The sequence below is a fragment of the Mesoplodon bidens genome (assembly GCF_964165515.1).
Source record: "Mesoplodon bidens genome assembly, chromosome: 19".
In the NCBI taxonomy this organism is placed as follows: Eukaryota; Metazoa; Chordata; class Mammalia; order Artiodactyla; family Ziphiidae; genus Mesoplodon; species Mesoplodon bidens.
Genome location: NC_138179.1, coordinates 5,538,845 through 5,558,750, shown reverse-complemented (window position 1 = coordinate 5,558,750; position 19,906 = coordinate 5,538,845). Strand labels below are relative to the sequence as shown.

General features: G+C 37.9%; 1 protein-coding gene and 1 pseudogene across 2 annotated transcripts in view; both read right to left on the bottom strand.

Moving 5' to 3' along the window:
- Positions 1 to 19,906, bottom strand: part of PPM1E (protein phosphatase, Mg2+/Mn2+ dependent 1E) — a 175,971-nt gene that overhangs the window by 138,881 nt on the left and 17,184 nt on the right. The window lies entirely within an intron of this gene.
- Positions 18,156 to 19,482, bottom strand: LOC308607094 (synaptosomal-associated protein 23-like; annotated as a pseudogene). Its single transcript has one exon. The product of its transcript is annotated as a synaptosomal-associated protein 23-like (transcript).

Genomic DNA, 19,906 nt, shown 5'->3' with positions numbered 1-19,906 from the left:
TCAGACAAAATAGACTTTAAAATAAAGACTATTAGAAGAGACAAGGAAGGACACTACATAACGATAAAGGGATCGATCCAAGAAGAAGATATAACAATTGTAAATATTTATGCACCCAACATAGGAGCACCTCAATACATAAGGCAAATACTAACAGCCATAAAAGGGGAAATCGACAGTAACACACTCATAGTAGGGGACTTTAACACCCCACTTTCACCAATGGACAGATCATCCAAAATGAAAATAAATAAGGAAACACAAGCTTTAAATGATACATTAAACGAGATGGACTTAGTTGATATTTATAGGACATTCCATCCAAAAACAACAGAATACACATTTTTCTCAAGTGCTCATGGAACATTCTCCAGGATAGATCATATCTTGGGTCACAAATCAAGCCTCGGTAATTTTAAGAAAATTGAAATTGTATCAAGTATCTTCTCCGACCACAATGCTATGAGACTAGACATCAATTACAGGAAAAGATGTGTAAAAAATACAAACACATGGAGGCTAAACAATACACTACTCAATAACGAAGTGATCACTGAAGAAATCAAAGAGGAAATTAAAAAATACCTAGAAACAAATGACAATGGAGACACGACGACCCAAAACCTATGGGATGCAGCAAAAGCAGTTCTAAGGGGGAAGTTTATAGCAATACAATCCCACCTTAAGAAACAGGAAGCATTTCGAGTAAACAACCTGACCCTGCACCTAAAGCAATTAGAGAAAGAAGAACAAAAATACCCCAAAGCTAGCAGAAGGAAAGAAATCATAAAGATCAGATCAGAAATAAATGAAAAAGAAATGAAGGAAACGATAGCAAAGATCAACCAAACTAAAAGCTGGTTCTTTGAGAAGATAAACAAAATTGACAAACCATTAGCCAGACTCATCAAGAAAAAAAGGGAGAAGACTCAAATCAATAGAATTAGAAATGAAAAAGGAGAAGTAACAACTGACACTGCAGAAATACAAAAGATTATGAGAGATTACTATAAGCAACTCTATTCCAATAAAATGGACAACCTGGAAGAAATGGACACATTCTTAGAAATGCACAACCTGCCAAGACTGACTCAGGAAGAAATAGAAAATATGAATAGACCAATCACAAGCACTGAAATTGAAACTGTGATTAAAAATCTTCCATCAAACAAAAGCCCAGGACCAGATGGCTTCACAGGTGAATTCTATCAAACATTTAGAGAAGAGCTAACACCTATCCTTCTCAAACTCTTCCAAAATATAGCAGAGGGAGGAACACTCCCAAACTCATTCTACGAGGCCGACATCACCTTGATACCAAAACCAGGCAAGGATGTCACAAAGAAAGAAAACTACAGGCCAATATCACTGATGAACATAGATGCAAAAATCCTCAACAAAATACTAGCAAACAGAATCCAAGAGCACATTAAAAGGATCATACACCATGATCAAGTGGGGTTTATCCCAGGAATGCAAGGATTCTTCAATATACGCAAATCAATCAATGTAATACACCATATTAACAAGTTGAAGGAGAAAAACCATATGATCATCTCAATAGATGCAGAGAAAGCTTTCGACAAAATTCAACACCCATTTATGATAAAAACCCTGCAGAAAGTAGGTATAGAGGGATCTTTCCTCAACATAATAAAGGCCATATATGACAAACCCACAGCCAACATTGTCCTCAATGGTGAAAAACTGAAACCATTTCCACTAAGATCAGGAACAAGACAAGGCTGCCCACTCTCACCACTCTTATTCAACATAGTTTTGGAAGTTTTAGCCACAGCAATCAGAGAAGAAAAGGAAATAAAAGGAATCCAAATTGGAAAAGAAGAAGTAAAGCTGTCACTGTTTGCAGATGACATGATACTATACATAGAGAATCCTAAAGATGCTACCGAAAAACTACTAGAGCTAATCAATGAATTTGGTAAAGTAGCAGGATATAAAATTAATGTACAGAAATCTCTGGCATTCCTATACACTAATGATGAAAAATCTGAAAATGAAATCAAGAAAACACTCCCATTTACCATCGCAACAAAAAGAATAAAATATCTAGGAATAAACCTACCTAAGGAGACAAAAGACCTGTATGCAGAAAACTATAAGACACTGATGAAAGAAATTAAAGATGATACAAATAGATGGAGAGATATACCATGCTCCTGGATTGGAAGAATCAATATTGTGAAAATGACTCTACTACCGAAAGCAATCTACAGATTCAATGCAATCCCTATCAAACTACCAATGGCATTTTTCACAGAACTAGAACAAAAAATTTCAAAATTTGTTTGGAAAAACAAAAGGCCCCGAATAGCTAAAGCAATCTTGAGAACGAAAAACGGAGCTGGAGGAATCAGGCTCCCTGACTTCAGACTATACTACAAAGCTACAGTAATTAAGACAGTCTGGTACTGGCATAAAAACAGAAAGATAGATCAGTGGATCAGGATAGAAAGCCCAGAGATAAACCCACGCACATATGGCCAACTTATCTTTGATAAAGGAGGCAGGAATGTACAGTGGAGAAAGGACAGCCTCTTCAATAAGTGGTGCTGGGAAAACTGGACAGGGACATGTAAAAGTTTGAGATTAGATCATTCCCTAGCACCATACACAAAAATAAGCTCAAAATGGATTAAAGACTTAAATGTAAGGCCAGAAACTATCAAACTCTTAGAGGAAAACATAGGTAGAACACTCTATGACATAAATCACAGCAAGATCCTTTTGGACCCACCTCCTAGAGAAATGGAAATAAAAACAAAGATAAACAAATGGGACCTAATGAAACTTCAAAGCTTTTGCACAGCAAAGGAAACCATAAAGAAGACCAAAAGACAACCCTCAGAATGGGAGAAAATATTTGCAAATGAAGCAACTGACAAAGGATTAATCTCCAAAATTTATAAACAGCTCATGCAGCTCAATAGCAAAAAAACAGACAACCCAATCCAAAAATGGGCAGAAGACTTAAATAGGCATTTCTCCAAAGAAGATATACAGACTGCCAACAAACACATGAAAGAATGCTCAACATCATTAATCATTAGAGAAATGCAAATCAAAACTACAATGAGATATCATCTCACACCAGTCAGAATGGCCATCATCAAGGAATCTAGAAACAATAAATGCTGGAGAGGGTGTGGAGAAAAGGGAACACTCTTGCACTGCTGGTGGGAATGTGAATTGGTACAGCCACTATGGAGAACGGTATGGAGGTTCCTTAAAAAACTACAAATAGAACTACCATATGACCCAGCAATCCCACTACTGGGCATATACCCTGAGAAAACCATAATTCCAAAAGAGACATGTACCAAAATGTTCATTGCAGCTCTATTCACAATAGCCCGGAGCTGGAAACAACCTAAGTGTCCATCATCGGATGAATGGATAAAGAAGATGTGGCACATATATACAATGGAATATTACTCAGCCATAAAAAGAAACGAAACTGAGCTATTTGTAATGAGGTGGATAGACCTAGAGTCTGTCATACAGAGTGAAGTTAGTCAGAAAGAGAAAGACAAATACCGTATGCTAACACATATATACGGAATTTAAAAAAAAAATGTCATGAAGAACCTAGGGGCAAAACGAGAATAAAGACACAGACCTACTTGAGAATGGACTTGAGGATATGGGGAGGGGGAAGGGTGGGCTGTGACAAGGCGAAAGAGAGGCATGGACATATATACACTACCAAACGTAAGGTAGATAGATAGTGGGAAGCAGCCGCAGAGCACAGGGAGATCAGCTCGGTGCTTTGTGACCGCCTGGAGGGGTGGGATGGGAAGGGTGGGAGGGAGGGAGATGCATGAGGGAAGGGATGTGGGAACAGATGTATATGTATGACTGATTCACTTTGTTATAAAGCAGAAACTAATTAAAAAAAAAAAAAAAGAGAAATCTAGAAACAATAAATGCTGGAGAGGGTGTGGAGAAAAGGGAACACTCTTGCACTGCTGGTGGGAATGTGAATTGGTACAGCCACTATGGAGAACGGTATGGAGGTTCCTTAAAAAACTACAAATAGAACTACCATATGACCCAGCAATCCCACTACTGGGCATATACCCTGAGAAAACCATAATTCCAAAAGAGACATGTACCAAAATGTTCATTGCAGCTCTATTCACAATAGCCCGGAGCTGGAAACAACCTAAGTGTCCATCATCGGATGAATGGATAAAGAAGATGTGGCACATATATACAATGGAATATTACTCAGCCATAAAAAGAAACGAAACTGAGCTATTTGTAATGAGGTGGATAGACCTAGAGTCTGTCATACAGAGTGAAGTTAGTCAGAAAGAGAAAGACAAATACCGTATGCTAACACATATATACGGAATTTAAAAAAAAAATGTCATGAAGAACCTAGGGGCAAAACGGGAATGAAGACGCAGACCTTGGGCTTCCCTGGTGGCGCAGTGGTTGAGAGTCCGCCTGCCGATGCAGGGGACACGGGTTCGTGCCCCTATCCCGGAAGATCCCACATGCCGCGGAGCGGCTGGGCCCGCGAGCCATGGCCGCGGAGCCTGTGTGTCCGGAGCCTGTGCTCCGCAACGGGAGAGGCCACAGCAGTGAGAGGCCCGCGTACAGCAAAAAAAAAAAAAAAAAAAAAAAAGACGCAGACCTACTTGAGAATGGACTTGAGGATATGGGGAGGGGGAAGGGTGGGCTGTGACAAGGCGAAAGAGAGGCATGGACGTGTATACACTACCAAACGTAAGGTAGATAGATAGTGGGAAGCAGCCGCAGAGCACAGGGAGATCAGCTCGGTGCTTTGTGACCGCCTGGAGGGGTGGGATGGGGAGGGTGGGAGGGAGGGAGATGCATGAGGGAAGGGATGTGGGAACAGATGTATATGTATGACTGATTCACTTTGTTATAAAGCAGAAACTAATTAAAAAAATGAATAAATAAACTTAAAAAAAAATGGAAAAAAAAAAAAAAAAAAAAAAAACAACAACACTTGGGCCAATAATGCATTCATACTTAACAGGTCATGTGTATTCACTTCTGCACAAAATACCTAATCTAATAGAGCCTACTCTGTAAGAATCTTGCCATTATAATTGTTTATGTCCAGTCTGGGAGCCAGTGCAGTTTTGCAGCCACACAGTCCTATATGTCATTTTTGCCATTTATTAGTTATACAATTTTGGACAAGTTATCAAACTTTGGCCTTGAATACCTTATCTAATAGAATTTGCAGGATAATTAAATATAACTACACACACAAACTATTTGGCACATTGCCTGAACCACAGTCAGAGGTATCAGCTGCTATTGTTATCTTAAATGAGCCAACAACTACAACAACACATGCAACCCAGGATTCCCCAAATCAGTTATATAGCTAGTCTCTAGTTGGTTTTCAGTATTTGTTAGAAGAAATCCTTCCAGAAAATTATCTAAGGAAATTATCCAACAGTAGCCTAATACGTTATGCACAAAGATTATCATTACAATGTTATTTAAGTAATAAAAAATTAGAGTAAACCCTAATATCTAAAATAAGGGACTGATTTATTAAATTATGTAAGAGCCTGCAGATGGAACATTTAGGCAACAACAAATAATTTGGAAATCTATACAGCAATATGGAAAGTGTGTATTATATTCATGTACTCAGTGAAAAAGGCAATATATATATAATTAGCACATTATGACTGCAACTGTATAAAATGTGTATGTTTATGGGGTATGTTTATTCATATTAAGTTTACCAACAGGGAAATTCCCTTTGTCATAAACACTCCCACTAGGCTATTTATCCTTTTTCATCAATTCTTCAACTCATTTTTCTTTTAACCCAAATGCAGGATTATATATTTAGTTATACTAAATTTCTTATTTAAACCAATCTGTTAAGTGCTTGTTGCTATGGACTTACAAATTGTTTTCATTTCTTGCATAAAAGTCCAACAAGCTTTGTATCATTTCTGAATTTGATCAACATGCTGTCAATGTCCTCACCTGTGGCTCACTTCCATTCTTCCTATTCCCAATAATTCCTCAAAGTTTAGCTTTCTCACCTACAAGTATGCACAGCATCCTCAGATGTAACTAGTTCAGGTTATGAAAAAAAGTCCTATTGAGCAGTTAGATGCCTCCTTAATTAATTTCACCTATACTGGACTTTAATTCTCCTTTACTAGGTAATTTTTTGTTGTTGTTACAGCATAAACATTGTTCTCTTTGACAGAAAATATGGAAACCAAGTAAGAGCTGTTAATATTAAGTAAGCATGTATCTTCCTTATTATTGATTCTGAATATAACTGTAAGATTTTATAATTATCTTTAGTATATTCCTCACATCTGTGATTTCCGGATTTTAGCTTTTCTGACACACTTAAATGTTTGTGTCACTTTTATATATTCATCTTCTATAAATGTCCTTTTAAAACCTGAGCTAAGATTGCTCCAAGTGGAGTCAAAGTAGTTTTATTTGCTTTTGCCTTTTTAAAAAACTCGTTATAGGGCTTCCCTGGTGGCGCAGTGGTTGAGAGTCCGCCTGCCGATACAGGGGACGCACGTTTGTGCCCTGGTCCGGGAAGATCCCACATGCCGCGGAGTGGCTGGGCCCATGAGCCATGGCCGCTGAGCCTGCGTGTCCGGAGCCTGTGCTCCGCAACGGGAGAGGCCACAACAGCGAGAGGCCCGTGTACCTCAAAAACAAAAAACAAACAAACAAAAAAACTCGTTATAATCTGTAATTGTATAATTCTACAATTATTTTTGTGTTCTTCCCACCTTTCCTAGTCTCAGGTCATAAGGTCATGACAATATATATTTTTGTTTACTTTTTATAAGTTTTATTCCTACAATCTAGAGTATGTATATATGTGACCGCTTCTAGAATTCTCCACCCCAGCTATAACAAACTATATAATGATATGGTCACGTTGTCTCCAAAGGTTTTTCATTTCTATCCACCAAGCAATTCTTCCTTATTGGCTATAAATAGATCCAGAGTAGCAGTATCCTTCATTGCATTCTTTACCTCCCCGCTATATTATTTTTACTAAACAAGTAACATTTTTCTTTTTTATTGCATTGGGTCTTCGTTGCTGCACGCGGGCTTTCTCTAGTTGCAGTGAGCGGGGGCTACTCTTCAATGCAGTGCATGGGCTTCTCATTGTGGTGGCTTCTCTTGTTGCGGAGCACAGGCTCTAGGCATGTGGGCTTCAGCAGTTGTGGCATGTGGCCTCAGTAGTTGTGGCTCATGGGCTCTAGAGCGCAGGCTCAGTAGTTGTGACACACAGGCTTAGTTGCTCTACAGCATGTGGGACCTTCCCAGACCAGGGATCGAACCCGTGTCCCCTGCATTGGCAGGTGGATTCTTAACCACTGTGCTACCAGGGACGTCCCTAAACAAATAACATTTTTAGTGATAAAAATGTAAAACACAGTAAGTAGAAAAAAAATTAAATATATCTGAAATCTCTCCATCAGAGAAAATCATTGCTAATAATTTGGTGTATACCCTTCAAGATTTTTTCTCATACAAATATATAAATATTTTCCCCTTATAGTCTAAGAGAGAAAATGTCAGCAAGGCAACAATTTGTCAAATAACCTACTGTTATGTTTCAAATGAACTTGATTGGCTGTGAAGCCTGATGAGAAATCTGCACTTTTGTTCAAACGTTTTCCTATCCAAAAAATATCTACCCTTACTCCAACTCCTTATAAAGCTTAGATTCATGCTCAAACCAACTATATTTACCATCAATTCAAGCATTTTAACAAAATTAGAACTCCCTTCAGAAACTCACTGATTGGGACTTCCCTGGTGGTCCAGTGGTTAAGACTTGGTGCTTCCAAAGCAGGGGGCGTGGGTTCAATCCCTGGTCAGGGAACTAAGATGCCACATGTCGCACAGTGCAGCCAAAAAAATAAAAATAAACATGTAAAAAAATTTTTTTAAGTCACAAAAAAGAAACTCACTAATCTTCCTTATTATGAGTTGTTTAGTTATCAGAAGTAATAATTATATCAACTTTAAGTAGCCAAATGTAATACAAAAAACACAAAAATTATTTCTCAATGAATAAATAAGAAAAGCTATAAGTATAGAGGAAAATATAAGAAAATAAGTGGAGAAGGTCAGTTATACCCTTTAAAACATGATACAAATCCCAGAATCCATAAAGAAAAAAAAAAAAAGCTGATTTGATCAAGTACAAAATGTTAAACTTCTATATAGAAAAAGATTCCATAATAAAGTTTCAAAGATGATTTATAGACTGGGAGAAGCCATTTACAACATATAATACTCAAGAGGCTAATAAACATAATACATAAAGATTTCCTACAAATCAATAATAAATAGAAAAATCCACAAAGGATATAAGCAAGCATTAGTAGAAGACACATAAATCGCCAATAAGCATATGAAAAGATGCTAATCCAATACATTCAAATTATAAAAGAGATTTTTTTGCTCATCAGACTGGCAAAAATCGAGGTTGAAAATATCCAATGTTAACACTACAGGGAAATTTTTTCCCTTATATACTATTAAAGGTAGTACAAACTGGGAATTCCCTGGCAGTCCAGTGGTTAGGACTCTGCACTTTCACTGCTGGGGGCCCTGGGTTCAATCCCTGGTTGGGGAACTACGATTCCACAAGCTGCGTGGTGCGGCCAAGAAAAAAAACCAACACAAATCTTTATTAACAATGGAAAGGTTAGAATATGATCTACCTATAACGGAGTACTAGGCAGCAAATAAAGATTTTACACGTTGATATGAAAAGATATCCATGATACATTAACTAAAAAACTTAAAAGGTGTTAGAATAACAGCATTTTTGTTTAGGAAAAAAATGTGTGTATAGAGATTGATATAGTGAATGACTGCATAGAAAAATCTGAAAGTCACTTTACACTTTGCACACTTTGCATAACACAATATCATGTGTTAATTGTATCCTAGTAAAACTGAAGGAAAAAATTAACAAAAATTACAAAACGCCCATGCCCAGGACCCATGTAAGGCAAGTTATTAAACTCTACTGAGGGCCATAAAAATAATTTTAATAATTTGACAGTGTATCTCACCTTTACATGAAAAAAAGAAAATCTGAAAGGATATACATCAAACTGATAAAGAAGACTTTTACATTTTAACACTTTAGCAACAATTTATTATAACCAGCATAAATTACTTTGGTAAATATGCTCAAACACACTTTTAAGAACTTATACCTATCGGCAAAAAAATGGAAAGAACCAAATTTGTCCAATAAAAGGGGCATAACTGAATTACAGAATACTCATACAAGAGAACTGTACTTTTCCAACTGTAGGCTGCAACCCATTACTGAGATGCAAAATCAGTTTGGAGGGATGTGACAAGCATATTTCAAAAAACAACATATGAGGGGCTTCCCTGGTGGCGCAGTGGTTGAGAGTCCGCCTGCCGATGCAGGGGACACGGGTTCATGCCCCGGTCCGGGAGGATCCCACGTGCCGCGGACCGGCTGGGCCAGTGAGCCGTGGCCGATAAGCCTGCACGTCCGGAGCCTGTGCTCCGCAACGGAGAGGCCACAACAGTGAGAGGCCCGCGTACCGGAAAAAATATACATATATGAAAAATCAGAATTCATCACACTTCATAACTACTACTTTACAATTTTTAATACAATTAAATGTTTATGTATAGTCTTTTTTTTTTTTGCGGTACACGGGCCTGTCACCGCCGCGGCCTCTCCCGTTGCGGAGCACAGGCTCCGGACGCGCAGGCCCAGCAGCCACGGCTCACGGGCCCAGCCGCTCCGCAGCACGTGGGATCCTCCCGGACCGGGGCACGAACCCGCGTCCCCTGCATCGGCAGGCGGACCCCCAACCACTGCGCCACCAGGGAAGCCCCTGTATATGTATAGTCTTAATCACAAAGTAAAATGTATTTATTACTGTGAATTTTGAGCAAAACTGCACTTAGACCCTTAACAACCTTTTAACATGTTTTCAAGTAATAGTTAATGATTTAGAAAAATGCTCACTTGAAAGTATTAAATTAAAAAAGCAGGGCACAAAACTATATGTATTATGTGTATGTGTGATCTCAATTTAGTTATAAACATATCTGCATAAAAAAGAATTAGAGAAAAATATTCCTAAAGAACAGCTATTTGAAGTTGCAAACTACAAGTAACTTTTCTGTTTCATAATAGTTTCAAATATTTCTATAATGAGCATGTCTTTTATCTAACCAGATATAAAAATGTCATTTAAAACATGTTAATTATTATGTATATTTCACCATAATAAAAAACATGTATAAACATCTATTCCATTTACTCATCAAGTACTTACTGAAAACCTACTATGTACTACGCATTCAGTATTCTAGGTATTGAGGATAGGATGGTGAGTAAAACAGAGTCCCTGCCTTCAGGGAGCTTATATTCTAGTAGAAAACTCTACATAAAATAAGTAAATACAGAATAACTTCCTTGTATAAGTAAATTAAAATTCTATTTATTTGAGAAATAAGACACGATCATTCTTCCTACAGTTATTAAATGCTTTATGTACTCTCTAAAGGTACTCATTAGGTACCCCTCTTGACTATGTTTGACTCCTCCTAGCCATCAGGTAAAATGATATGTTTAGTAGCACAATCAAATATTTAATTTATATTTTTTAAAACTTAAATATTTACAGCAAGGTTCATACTGGTTTCAAACTTAGAAAAAAATATTTTGTTCATAAAAAATGATATTTATTCTCTTTCCACCATTAACAAAATGACAAAATATAGATCAAAAGATTAGAAGTACAAGAAATATATTTTCCCATATAAAAGTGACCCTTCCTTAAGAATTCCACAGAAAATTCAATGTTCATCTGCTTTTCAGTTTACTAGATTGTAAATTTGCATTGAAAAAATAAAAATAATGCTATTAAGAGCCACTTAATTGGGCATACCTATGATCTTCTTATTCAAGATTCTTAGAGCCCACCTCCTCATTGTGGAACCCTTTATTCTAAGGGTAAAATAATCTCTCTTCTTTATTTTCCATTCTGGGTTTCTCTAATTTACGTCTCCTCTTCTTCTGAGCTGTCCTGTTTATAACAGAGGTTGGTGATATTTTAAAACTGAACTTTTTAAACAAGTTAGTGTTTTGATGGGACAGATTATTTTAAAAACAATTAACATATTAAAACACAGCCTAATATATAGCATTCATAAGTTAGCTATTTTTACAAGGTGGTTAAATCACCTTCAGTATTTATTTACTGAAACAAAACAATTAATGACACCTAAAATGACCAATTTGTAGAATTAAAAATGAGGAAATGACATAGACCAAGGACAAATATTTTCATGTGTACCACAGAAACACCAATTAAAAAAATGTACTTTTGGGGAATTCCCTGGCGGTCCAGTGGTTAAGACTCCATGCTTCCAATGCCGGGGGCGCAGTTTCAATCCCTGGTTGGGGAACTATTGATAAGATCCCACATGGCTTGCGGCAGGATGGTCAAAAAAATAAATTTTAAAAAAATGTTCTTTTTGTAGATAAAAACTTCAGTGCTTTATCAAAAAGAATATATATTACTAAACATCTTTTATATATAATTTAAAAAAATGATCAGTATGAAAATTTATCTAGCCTTTTTATTTTCTAAAAATCTGTTAAGTGGAGCTTCCCTGGTGGTGCAGTGGCTTTTAAGAACCCACCTGCCAATGCAGGGGCCACAGGTTTGAGCCCTGGTCCAGGAAGATCCCACATGCTGTGGAGCAACTAAGCCCATGCGCCACAACTACTGAGCCTGCACTCTACAGCCCGCAAGCCACAACTACTGAGCCTGCGTGCCACAACTGCTGAAGCCCACGTGCCTAGAGCCCATGCTCCACAAGGAGAAGTCACCATGATGAGAAGCCCGCACACCACAATGAAGAGTAGCCCCCACTCGCCGCAACTAAAGAAAGCCAATGCGCAGCAACGAAGACCCAAAGCAGCCAAAAATAAATAAATAAATATAGTTTAAAAAAATCTGTTAAGTGTTCCAGAAGCTTCTGAAAATTAAAATTACTGGACCTGGGACTTCCCTTTTGGTGCAGTGGTTAAGAAACCACCTGCCACTGCAGGGGACACGGGTTCAACCCCTGGTCCAGGAAGATCCCACATGCCACGGAGCAACTGCCCGTGTGCCACAACTACTGAGCCTGCACTCTAGGGCCCGCGTGCCACAACTACTGAGCCCACATGCTGCAACTACTGAAGCCCACGCGCCTAGAGCCCGTGCTCTGCAACAAGGGAAGCCACCTTAATAAGAAGCCCGCGCACTGCAACAAAGAGTAGCCCCTGCTTGCCACAAATAGAGAAAGCCCATGCAGAGCAATGAAGACCCAACGTAGCCAAAAAATGAATTAAATTTTAAAAATAAATCAAATTAAAAAAATAAAATAAACTTACTGGACTTTCACTTGTGTCAATCAGATTGCCAAAACAATCTTTTGACAGCCAACTAATTTTAAGTAAGAAATCTTGATATTACTACGTAAAATCAGTAAAAGTAAGAATAGCATTAAGACCATTCAAAAAAGATGATGTTTAGATATACGCTGAATTTGTTTAAAATTTTTACTTGGAAACATTTGCCAATTATTATTACTACTGCTGGAAAATGCTCCTGATAGTGACTAAGACAAAGTCAAGTTATGTGCTAGTTAAAAAAAATAATAACATTATTGCAGAGTGGTTAAGAGTGCTGACTCTGAAGCTACTCTGTAGGGGTTCATATCCTAGCCACTTATCAGCTACGTGAACTTGGACAAATTTCTTTCTCAATACCTTAGCTTCCTTACCTGCAAAGTGTGGTTGATAACACTGCCTACTTCATTTGGTTGCTGTGAGAATTAAATGAACTAATATATACATAGTACCTGGACCAGTTCTCTATATTATAAGCACTTTTTAAGCACTTCTTATCTTTATTACTATTATAAGAACAGCTTAAGTTTATAAAACAATTTATATTTTAATTTTTTTAATTTATTTTTGGCTGTGCTGGGTCTTCGTTGCTGCGCGTGGGCTTTCTCTAGTTGTGACGAGCGGGAGCTACTCTTTGTTGAGGTGCTCAGGCATCTCATTGTGGTGGCTTCCCTTGTTGCAAAGCACGGGCTCTAGGCGCACAGGCTTCAGTAGTTGTGGCTCGCAGGCTCTAGAGTGCAGGCTCAGTAGTTGTGGCGTGTGGGCTTAGCTGCTCCACGGCACGTGGGATCTTCCCAGACTAGGGATTGAACCCGTATCCCCTGCACTGGCGGGCGGATTGGATTCTTAACCACTACGCCACCAGGGAAGCCCAACAATTTATATTTTAGAAATAAAAGAACTACCTGGATGATGAAGATCTATACTGGAGTTGCTTGCTACAGCTTATCCTAGCCCTTATCAATTTAAACAATACATAAGTCAAGATAGTTGACATTCTATCAACAATTTCATATTTTTAAAAATCACAGATAAAAACCTTCACAGACAAGTAAATCTAAACTACAATGTGTTGTTAAAGATAAGGAAAAGCATATATTGTTAAATGGTATCTAAACCACACTATTTCTTACAATAAAACTAGGAGTCACAAACTATATTATAGGAAATCATGCCTTAAAAGACATCTATGCATACAGGAATACAAGAATGTGCCAATAAGAATGTTCAAAGCATCTTTTCTTAGTCTTTAGTTATAAAACCATGGTGTTTTACTTCAAATGCATTCAAAGAAAATGGTCATCAATATTCTAAATCATTTACATCTAAATATGCTTTTGTGTGTGTGTGTGTGGTACGCGGGCCTCTCACTGTTGTGGCCTCTCCCGTTGCGGAGCACAGGCTTCGGATGTGCAGGCCCAGCAGGCATGGCTCACGGGCCCAGCCGCTCTGCGGCATGTGGGATCTTCCCGGACTGGGGCACGAACCCGTGTCCCCTGCATCGGCAGGGGGACTCTCAACCACTGCGCCACCAGGGAAGCCCTAAATATGTTTTTTAAGACTAAAGTTCCAGAATATTGAACATTGATCTTTCCTGACATACAGAAAAACTTCACTGAAAATATCTTCCTGTTCATTTCTTTCTTCTTATATTTTCATCTTATATGCTATGTACAAAATGCGACCGTTTTTTAATATAAATTTATTTATTTATTTATTGGCTGCGTTGGGTCTTCTTTGCTGCACGCGGGCATTCTCTAGTTGCAGCAAGCGGGGGGCTACTCTTCGTTGTGGTGCGCGGGCTTCTCATTGCAGTGGCTTCTCTTGTTGCGGAGCACGGGCTCTAGGCATGCGGGCTTCAGTAGCTGTGGTTCGTGGGCTGGGCTCTAGAGCACAGGCTCAGTAGTTGTGGTGCACAGGCTTAGTTCCTCTGCGACATGTGGGATCTTCCTGGACCAGGGATCAAACCCGTGTCTCCTGCATTGACAGGTGGATTCTTAACCACTGCGCCACCAGGGAAGTCTCGCTACTTTATTATTTTTTTTTTAACTGAAGTATAGTTGGTTTACAATGTTGGGCCAATCTCTGCTGTATAGCAAGGTGACTCAGTTATACACATATATACATTCTTTTTACATGTTCTTTTCCATTATGGTTTATACTTTATTATTTTTAGCATTAAGCACATCTGCAATTCAATGTAAATTCAATTTTAATTTGGATTCTTGCATTCTCCCTAAGGCAGTGGGTTCTCAAACTTTAGTGTACATCATAATTATCTAGTGTTTTTACTCAAAACAAGATTACTGGAAACCACAGAAATTCTCATTCAGTAGGTGTGGGCAGAAGCACAGGAACTTGCACTTTGAACAACACATTCCAGGTGATCCTGAAGTAAGTAATTCACGTCCAGCACTTCAAGAAACCCTGCCCTAATGGTTTAGTTTATGATAGGGATGCTACGCTTTAATTCATTAAATATTAGCTCAATGCCTTACACGTACAACGCTTAGTGCTGGGGATCAAACATGAAGGTACGTACAGTTTAAAAGAGGAGATGAGACATGCATATAAATGACATTATAAAAAGGAAGGAATTATTGGATGTATTTTTAAAAGATACAGATAAAATGCTGGGAAGTTCAGGAGAGGGAATAATTACTTCCAGCTGTCTTCTACTAGAAGACAGCATTTGAAATGAATGTTGAAGACTGTCTCTTTGGATTGTAAAGATGGAGAAAACAAACTAATAATCGTATCACTGAATGATAAATGTGTCTAATGATAAACATCCCTCCTTCAAACTCAGAAAAACCATTCCCTACCTCCTAGATTTTATATGTTGATTTATATCTGGGTCATGGTCTTGCATTGTCCTGTATATCCATCTAGCAGCTTGATGTGAGTCTACCTCTCCAAACATGTCCTTGAAAGGATCTGTTTTAGTACTTTCAGTACATTTATCCCCTGAAAGATAAGGTCATACAGGGGACACTGATACAGAGAAACACACTTAGCCTTTCTTAAATCTTTAGGAAGTAAATAGAATTTAGCATAGTTGAATTGAGAACACTTTAGGCAGTCTTCAGTTCTAAAATCTCCACACAGTTTGGCATCAGGTAGTATGATGAGAGAAATGATCAGAAAAGAGAGAAAGAGAAAGAGAGAGAGAGAGAGAGAGAGAGAGAGAGAGATTTTACAGTTTAGAAGCCATTGCTCTAAAAGCCAAATAAAACAAATCAGAGGACAGAAGAGCATAACGTTCTTCTCTTTCCTGATTATGTGGCATTTTGTTAACATTAGTGTCATTTCTATGACTTGTAGTTTTAAAAATTCCAATATCATCCCAGAGATGCAGTGAATAAGTCTACAGTGCCCAATACTGACTGAATAAATGAATTAGTGAATGATTTGGGGGTTATTTCTCCAGGTTTTCTTGCAGGTTTACTCTCCTTTATTCAGAGAAATAAGGGCTTACAAGCCCCAAATGGGCTACGCCTTCTCATCTCTATGCCTTTGCACAAGTTAGTATCTCTGTTGGAATGCTTTTCAGCTCCCTCTTCCTCTTGGCTAATTCCTATTTAGTCTTCTAAACTCAGTTTAAGCATTCTCTTCCAGAACCTAATAGCCTACACTGGCACACGCACCTTTACGGTCCCCATAAATCCTCTGCATCACTCTGTCTTAACCCTTACCAGTATAGAGAGGCAGCAAGATAAAAAGCTTTGGAGTCAGACACATCTGAGTTCAAATTCTGATTCAACCACGTACTGTGTGACCTTAGATGAGTTAACTAATGTTGCTAAATATTAATTTCCTGATTTAAAAAGAGAATAACAATGTAATGCGCTTAGTATATCACCTCCTACATAACAGAGTTAATAATAATTTTTATTGTACTCACATTGTACTGTACTTGCTGGTTAACTTGTCTGACTTTTTCTCTAAACCGCACACTTCTTGAGGAAAAGAACATGTATTTTATTTCTGTATAAGCAGCATTTAGCACAATGCTTAGCATATGGTAGATACTTAACTTTTATTGATGACTAGATAATTACTCCCATTATAGTAAAATTAATTTGCCACTTGAAATCCTTTCTATAATGAGGTGAAAAACAAGTGAATAAGTAAAGAAAAAAAAGTCATTAACATTACTTTCAAGAAAGGACACTGTCTTTAATCATATTCTTTTTAGGATTTACTACTAATTATACATATTACAAAATACCAAATGATTCAATATCTTGCTTGAACATAGCTGATCATATATGCTTCATGAATTGAATTCCTATAATAACTTTTTCATGGTATACATTAACCACAAAATTACCAAGCCACACATAAGGTTATCTTTATGTAGACAGTCACTTAGAAAAGCTGTAGTAACATACAAACAGCTTTCTAAAATCAAGGAAATTCTTAACATAGCAAAGCTTAATTAAAATCTCTTTCATAATCCTTGGGGAAATGAGAAGAAATTCAGTTTCATGGTTTGGTAATTTTGACCTATGTAGGAATATAAAAATTACTAATTACTTAATGTAATATTTAATGAACTTTTCCACTGTAATGTTTAATTGGTTTGAGTATTTATAAGGCCTCATTCTGAGAGAATGCTTTTATTTTATACTTGATTTTCAATGTATTTTGATCTTATACATATATATATATTTTTTTAGTTACAAAATTTAATTGTAAGGACCAAACAGTGGTTATTGGTCAAACCAATTGACATTAATAGTTTTGAAGTGTGCAGAAGCTAGTTTTTAAATAAAGGTGACAAATACCAATCAGATTCTTATAACACTGTTCAGGATCTAAACAAATGTGATTCTGGAAGTTGAATACAAAAGGCTAAGAGAATCACAGTGCAATCATCAATAAGTAAACCAAAGACATAATTTTCTGAATCATTTTTAGTTAAACAGAATAAATTCTAGTTTTAAAAATAGTTTAAAGCTACATAAAACTCAAAGCAATCTAACTATTTTCTACCTGAGATCAAAACAAGTTTCTTTTTTCCTATCCAAACATAATTCTTGGCATTGAGGTAAATCTGAATTCCCGTGATATACTTTGTCAAACTTTTCCCAAAAATTTTAAGCCCTGCTGTAGAGAGAAATTCTCATATTATATATACATATTCACATATTTTTTCTTCAAAGACTAATGACAAATTTATGAGGTTAATAGGCCTGTAATGGGACCATGATACTATTAATAATATGAAAATAAAAAGCCATTCATTTATACCATGTGTTCCTATATGGTGCAATATGAAATGGGATCATAGAATCTATGTACATAGATGAATCACCAGGAGTTCAGAAATTAAGCTCACTTTAAGAAAACTCATTCTATTCTTTTCTGAAGCAGAGGTTGCAAAGTTGTGATGCATAACAAAAACATTGTATATGCAGGCTCCAAAACCAAGCATTGGCCTAAATTGGCAATAACTGCAACTTAAATAGAAATTAAACCCAACTAGATCTTCACTGTGGTTATGCAACTTTTGGCTTTAGGGTCTGCAGGTTTTACTGAGGTAACAACTTCTTATCTCTTGCCTTTCCTCCTTGTGCCTGCCCCCACTGCCTTTTACATGACTGCCTCTGGCAATGCTTCCAAATTTTGAAAGCAGGAGAACCTGCTAAGTAAATGGAGAGAATGAAAAGTAACACTATATATGATGTAAGAAAACCAACCTAAGAGCATGGACCGAGAAAGAAAATACTAGGAGGAAAACTAAGCAGCAGTCTACCCTCAAGGGAAAAAGAGAAAATAAAAGAATAGGGGGGCTGTTACTCCTAGATCTTCTTCCACATCATCTCCCGATGAGAAGAGTGTGGAACCAAAATTTCAAACTCTGGAACGGTAATGGCTTTGAAGGAGGAGCTAGGGAGATGAATAAGTGATAAAGAAGTACAGCAGTAGCTTTAGCCGTCAATGAGTTTCTTTGCTCTGGCACTGGCATTGTCAATACGATCTTTGTTGGTGTCAGCCTTCTCTGTGATCCGTTCTATTTGTCGATTTTGAGCCTCAATCTCATTGCCTATGTCCAGGGCCATGTTTTTTAGATTTCCTAGGATACTGCCCACTTGCGTCGGGTTCTCTTCTATTTCGTCTTCCCTGGCATCATTTGTTATACATTTAATGTACCAGCCGCTGGCTGCTGCTGTGGTTGCTTGCTGAGGCTGACCACTTGTCACTCGGCCTGGCTTCTTAGATACTACATTGCTAGTAGAGTTGTCTCCAACATCTCCTCATGTTGCCTTATAGGCTTTACTAGACTCAAAGTTCTTTGTCCTATTACATGGGCATACACAAAAGCCACAGCACTTGTTCAGTTCTGTTAAAGTCTTCTCTGCTTCTCTCATGTCTTTATTTGGTCCATGACTTCTTCTATGCGTTTTAGTTGTTCCCCTTGTTCATCCGGCATAGTGACAGTCTTGATTCCTGCATCCTGAGACTCAGTGGCTAAACCCAGGATTCTCCTTGTACTTTCCAGAGACTCATCAGTAACCTGGTTAGCCCTCAGCTGAATTTCTTCTGCTAACAGATTATCCATGATGAATTAAAACTCTTGATAGGGCCTCCCTGGTGGCGCAGTGGTTGAGAGTCCGCCTGCCGATGCAGGGGACACGGGTTCGTGCCCCGGTCTGGGAGGATCCCATATGCCGCGGAGCGGCTGGGCCCGTGAGCCATGGCCGCTGGGCCTGCGCGTCCGGAGCCTGTGCTCCGCAACGGGAGAGGCCACAGCAGTGAGAGGCCCGCGTACCGCAAAAAGAAAAAAAAAAAAAAAAAACTCTTGATAGGTGCAGAAACTGAAATGTGGATATTCAAGCAGTTCCAGCCACTCCTCTCCAGCCGCGGCGCTCGGACACCCGCAAGCCAGACACCCAGCTGCGCTCTAGCTGCGCCCTTTTTGCGCCTGCGCTCGCCGGACCTGCGCACCTGTGCACTTCTTCAATATATTTTTACAGACCTACATTAGAAGGTGATATCACTTGTCCTTTTTCCTCCTCCTCTCCTTGATAGTCAAGGATAGGTTTACTTTAATATCATGTATATATTGAACATAAACTGGATATTTTAATATATAAAATGGAATTCTGACTAAAGGACAGTCTTTATTTTGAGCCATTCTTGAGTGCATTATGCAAAGAAATAATGATTTTACAATGATAATGATTCCAAAACTATGTTACAGCATAAGGACCCAATGATGGGAATACACTTCTAGAATATAAGTGATCACTGCTTTATATTAATCTATAATCCACTGCTTATTAATGACCAGTATGTATCTTACTGGCTTCTAAAAGATAACATACTGAATATATGACATTAATATAGATTGCAAACTAATTGAACAAAAGAATACTTCTTTTTATACTTAATTTAAAAAAATTTTAAAGG